Here is a 6,227-nt window from a genome sequence, read left to right on the forward strand (position 1 = left end):
GGGCACACTTACGCTCTCTCGAACTAACGCTCGACATCGTACAGGCCCTGAACAGCTGACTCAAGAGTCACTGTGGTTCACACACATTAGTCACAAAGAAGAACACAGATCGACTAATAGACTATAAATACAGATTGTTAAATCCTTCACGAATTAGAAATCTCACCTTTAATTGTTTTTACCTGTGACTAGATTCTACTGCTGTCCCCTTACATAATTAAACACACAATTGATTACATAATAAATTCCATTAAACATCTGACACCACATCAAGTATAACTATTCATCCATCAAGCATACTTGATTCTACACCATCATCCCATGCTGCCTCACAAGCATGATTGACTGATGACATCAGCTGATATTGGCAACATCAGCATAACCTCAAAGCAACACAGTTATATTCATAGAAGCCTTCATAGCATAAGAATCACAAGAACACATCATTTGAATAATCCAACAGAATTATTTATCTCTACACAACAGTGCAATATTATAATAATTGTTTACAATCATTAACCTTGTTTTTAATAAATACTTTATATTTTTCAGCCTTGTCTGTTATTGATTTCCTTTAAAAATATCCTGCCGAGAGACTAATCCACTGAACTATTGAATTGGCAGTTTGAGCCATAAACTAACCCTTTAAAATCGAACAACCACTCTTAACTTTGTGGTCGCGCTATCTGGTTAAGTATGCAGTAATGTGGCAGATAGTAGTGAGTAGATGATGGGACACTGGAAAAACTCTCTTCATATACTTAGGTTCTTATATTTCATCGTGAATTGTTGAGAGTGTTGAAGATAAGTTTCGTCTCTTGAATTCTCTCGAACTTCAACAGATTTTTTTTAGTGGGATCTGGACTATGTATTTCCTTGGTGAGTCACGCGAATGAGTCGCTTTGAAATGCTCCTTACACCCTTGCTCATCAGGCGCGCATCCAAATCTTATCAATAGTTCTTGTAAAATATCCTCTACTACCTGTGTAGATGCGTGACGTGCTACTGATGTTCAACTGTTTGTCAACTGACAGACCCAATTGCTAGCCATCTAAAAGTGGACAGTTTTGCTATTGGCATTGATGGAGAATACTTGATAATATTTGACCTTATTATCTGTCCATATGCATCTGCTCAAAGACCAATATTCACCGGTCTTGGTATAAGATATCGGCTGGATCGGCTAGCGTAATATTTCTCAGATGCTGCCATGCCTGAAGTGAAGTTTCAAAGGATCGAAGCATCGTTGTCAATGTGTTGGGGATGTGGGCTTAAAAGGTGACTGAAAAGTAGGTATGATTTTATTGAAGAACGAGTAATACAGCACCTTGTGTCTAAGTTGATAGAGATTCTTCTATTCAATGGATGAGGATGACTGAATGTTGACGAGGTATATTAAGCCATTTAACTAAGTCTTCTATTACAATCGTGATTTTGGAACCTGTATCGATTAGAAAACGAGCTTGTAACATTGGAGATGGTGAGATGGTGAGGTCCGACATCGACAGTTGGTTAAATTTTGAGCATACGACCAAAAAATGGTGCTGCTAGCAGCAGTCGCACATGTCATGCCTTGGGCCTTCTTGTAGACCTTGTAATTCCGTCTTTAATGGCGACTGATAAGCTCTCACCAATCTCTTCTTTGATGGATGAGACTGAGTCGGGCTTTTTGAAGCTGTAGCTTCTTCGATGTTTTTTAGTGCGGATCAGCCTAGGTGCACGTGATGGTCAGCCTTGCTGCACGTGCGGTCAGTATAGGCGCACATGCGGTACGCCGGACTGCGCGTATGACCTTTCTTTTGTTTGAAATTCATGGGACTGCATCAATCCCGAACAGTGGTGTTCAACGGCTCCAGTGCATCTACTTTTGGTCACTCCATTAATGACATTATGCACACTGGTGCCAAGTTGAACCCAGAAATTTCAGACGTGTTAATCTGGATCCGCCGATATCAACATCTTTTTCTAGATACAAGTTCATAAAGACGATTGGGACCTGCAGAGAATCTTTTCGATTGACGAACGAAACAAGAAAGTACCATAACAGCAAACAGCAGTTACTTATGGCACAAGAACCGCTCCATTTTTAGCAGCCAGAACAGATGCTGCAACTGATAGAAGACGAGTTCTCGTGTGAATGTATTCACAATTTCAACAACAGTTCCGGTTGAAACTGACTGTTTAACCAAACGACTTAAAACGGGCGCTCTCTTACTGAGAACGCCCAGGAAGTCTTTCTCATACTCAGTGCCACCGCGCACTTGCTTATATTCAGTGTTAAGGGTTGACTCATTAACTCAAGCATTTATCAACTAAGGGCTGACTCTGACCCCATCCCAAGGATGAAGCTGGCAGCAGCTTTGTTGCTTTCTGAATTCATGCTCAGAACTAGACTATAGTATTAAAGATAAAGGCAACACTCCTAAGGACAGATTCTCAGAAACTCTCACATAGATCAAGTCTCGTGCATCACGCTGGAAATATTTATGAGAAACAGGGCACTCGATTCAGTACATTACTCCAGACCCTCATTGGAATTACGTTCCCGGTACGTCAAGCTTGCAGAACTACCATTTCCCTTAGGAACGAAATAATCATCAATGAATTTGATGATGGTGGGCGGAATTCTCAGGATTGGAGCACTTTCTAAGACTGTTGGCTTTCGGAATTTTATAATCCTTTTAGCTCTTGAATTTTAGTAAAGATTTAATATTCGAGAATTCTCGGAGCTTGAAGGATTATAACATTCTGAGGGCCAAAGGTCTTGGAAAGTGCTTCAATCCTGAACACTATTTGTATTTAGTTTTTGGAAAAAAAGCAATATCAATTTGGGGTTCTCAAAAACATTAGGTAATAAATAAAAACACACTATAATTAATTAACTAAATATAATATTAAAATTCTTTTCAATTACTACATTACAAGAAATTTATAATATGAATAAATATTTTTAATTATGTTTTTAACTTATACAAGGTTTGAAATCTTATTTTTATACATTTCAACTATAAGTTTTTATATATAAACATCACTAAATGCTCAATACGTTCTAATTTTTTTAAAGTTCATAAATATTTGGATAATTGAATGTTCTGTTATGTTTACGAACTTTAAGTTGTGAAAATCATTATTCGTGTATACAAACCAATTTAATAAAAATTAAACGAATGTGAACTAGTTTGACAATCGTCCTAATAAACTTATTTCTATTATATATATATAAGATAATATATAATATATATATATAGAAAAAATATTGATTTCCAATCATTTATGGGCTCATATAGTGCCTCTGTCATTTAATGTATTGATTGAATTTCTCAAAGTATTTTCTCCCTGAATTAAATTTATAAATCATACACCTACATTTAAATTCCATTGTGTATAATCTACATGATTACAAATTGTACTTGAAGTCGATAGAACTGCAATTTAATTTCCTTCTGTATTACTGAAGAGAAACGTATGTACAGATCGATAATAACATCTACAGTATCATTAATTTTCATTACGTCTGGGATCAGACTAAAAACCTCCTTATGATGGTGGGTGGAAGCTTGTTGGCAAGTGGAAGGGGCAATACAATTATTCAATACAGTCCTTTGTGGTTGTAGTCGTTACTTTTATTAATGTAATAAGTAATGAATAGTTAATAATCTATTAATTATTATAATAAGTGTATGATATAGTGAGTATATTAGTGTTTCTTCAGTAGTAGCGATGACGATGAGTCTGTGCGTGTATTCTTGATGGCCTGAAGCGTGATTCCCCTTCTTCTTGGGTTTAGTAGTCGTAGTGGGGAACTCGTGGTGGTAGGGGAAGCAAGTTAGTGCCGTCTTGGCAGCCGGCGAAGGGTGAGCTGTAGTATACGAAGTAGTGGGAGAACGTCCGTGTGAGGTTACAGCTTGTGTCTGTGAGCTCCAAGGTAGTGGTAGTGTTGGTGCACGTTCGTGTACTCAATGCGAGCGTATCTCGCGGTGTACAGGTAAAGTATGAAATACATTCGACATTACTTACATACGGGCGTAAATCGCGGTGTAAGGTACTATGCAAGAACGAACGTCGGCGTTGCTTGCATGTGGTGGCGAGGTAATATGCAAGAACGAGAGTCGGCGTTACTTGCACGTGGTGGCTGGAACTGTTTGATGTGCTAGCAGAGTGGCGATCGCGGTGTAAGGTAATATTCAAGAACGAGAGTCGGCGTTACTTGCACGTGGTGGCTGGAACTGTTTGATGTGCTAGCAGAGTGGCGATCGCGGTGTAAGGTAATATTCAAGAACGAGAGTCGGCGTTACTTGCACGTGGTGGCTGGAACTGTTTGATGTGCTAGCAGAGTGGCGATCGCGGTGTAAGGTAATATTCAAGAACGAGAGTCGGCGTTACTTGCACTCAGTGGCGGGAACTGTTTGATGTGCTAGCAGAGTGGCGATCGCGGTGTAAGGTAATATTCAAGAACGAGAGTCGGCGTTACTTGCACGTGGTGGCTGGAACTGTTTGATGTGCTAGCAGAGTGGCGATCGCGGTGTAAGGTAATATTCAAGAACGAGAGTCGGCGTTACTTGCACGTGGTGGCTGGAACTGTTTGATGTGCTAGCAGAGTGGCGATCGCGGTGTAAGGTAATATTCAAGAACGAGAGTCGGCGTTACTTGCACGTGGTGGCTGGAACTGTTTGATGTGCTAGCAGAGTGGCGATCGCGGTGTAAGGTAATATTCAAGAACGAGAGTCGGCGTTACTTGCACTCCTGTCGTGACGTGGTGCTTGATAACTAGAAGAACTGCGTTGCTTACGGAGGCGTGGGTGCCAGTATAGTTGTGGCATCGCTATTAGTTCCTTAGGTTGTTTGATGCTTGCCATGGCCTCCCAATAGCGATTGCAAGGTTGGATAGCGATCCCGCTGTGAAGAGTGCATGATTGGTACTAGCAGGGCAATCGCGACACGTGCAGCTCCCTTCACATTCTCGTACGAACTGGATGTGCCGATGGCGCATCGGTGGCTGTTACTATGCCGCTATTTGTCGTGGCGGCAATAGGGCATAGCTTTGTCGTATGTTCGAATTTTTCGGTTATAAGCATTCGGTGAATCCGTTGGCCAATGTTTACCAAACAATACTTCGCGCATTTATACCTCTCCCACTTTGTATTCCGCTTAAAACTGTTGTAATCCGTAACACATTAGATATCCGATTTTGGTCACAAAAAATATAGCAATCGCCATTAATTTATTATACTAATTATATTATAATTATAGTAATTATAATAGATAAATGTTTATATTTGTTTGAGAATAAGAGACTCCGTTTATTAAGGCAATAAAATATCTGACAAGTAATGTCATGAAAATTGTATTTAAGACTTCAAAACTTTCCTGCTCATAATTATTTGTACTAGAGTCATAAAACATCTGGAAAACTCTAGCGGAACGTGCTCATACTCCCAGTGCAGTAGAACCTAATGGGTTTACTGCCGGGAGAACCCCAAAGTAGATTCAGAACGAATATCAGATATGCGTGAAGCATTGAGTACAAATATTTACTGCAACCGAAAACCCGTACGTACTATACATGCAATGACCATACGTGCGCACTCGGCCTTTAAGACAATGCTTGCATTGTTCTTGGCTATGCCACATCTGGTCGATCGTATTGGAAAATTGACCACGCCCAAGCGGACCCTTCTTCTAGCCAAGTCCCAGAGAGGGATGAGGCAACCAAAGAGAGGTGACCAATGGAAAAGGCTCGCCACCTTCCGACACTTTCCCAATTAGCAAATTCGGAACTGAGCCCGGAAGGAAGTGGAAACGAAGGCGTGCATAGTCTATTGTGCGACCCAAGATCAACCTCTGATTGGTTAATTAATAAAGGAAGAAGGGATCCCAAGTGGAGCGGGATCAGTGAATCATTTAAGAAGGGACTACGTAATGTACCCTCACTTACTCTTTCCAAATACTTTTTACAGTGAAGAATAAGTCACGACCTACTCTCACGGAGGAGGATCGGAGAGATGAGTCGTTTAGCTAGCTGGGTTTTTAATAAGAAGTTCTTTCCATGATTGTGAATTAGTGTACAGTTGAATTAATCTCATCAAGACTGGATTGCGTGGGACCTAACCACTTGTGGTCTCACTTGGAAACAAGGAAGAACTGAAGAGTTGCAACATTGCAAGGGAACGTAATAACAAGCCATCGAAGAGAGACTGGAAAATCACGATACACTGCAAGTAAGTCCT

The sequence above is a fragment of the Ceratosolen solmsi genome, unplaced genomic scaffold (assembly GCF_000503995.2).
Source record: "Ceratosolen solmsi marchali unplaced genomic scaffold, CerSol_1.0 scaffold93, whole genome shotgun sequence".
Taxonomy (NCBI): Eukaryota; Metazoa; Arthropoda; class Insecta; order Hymenoptera; family Agaonidae; genus Ceratosolen; species Ceratosolen solmsi.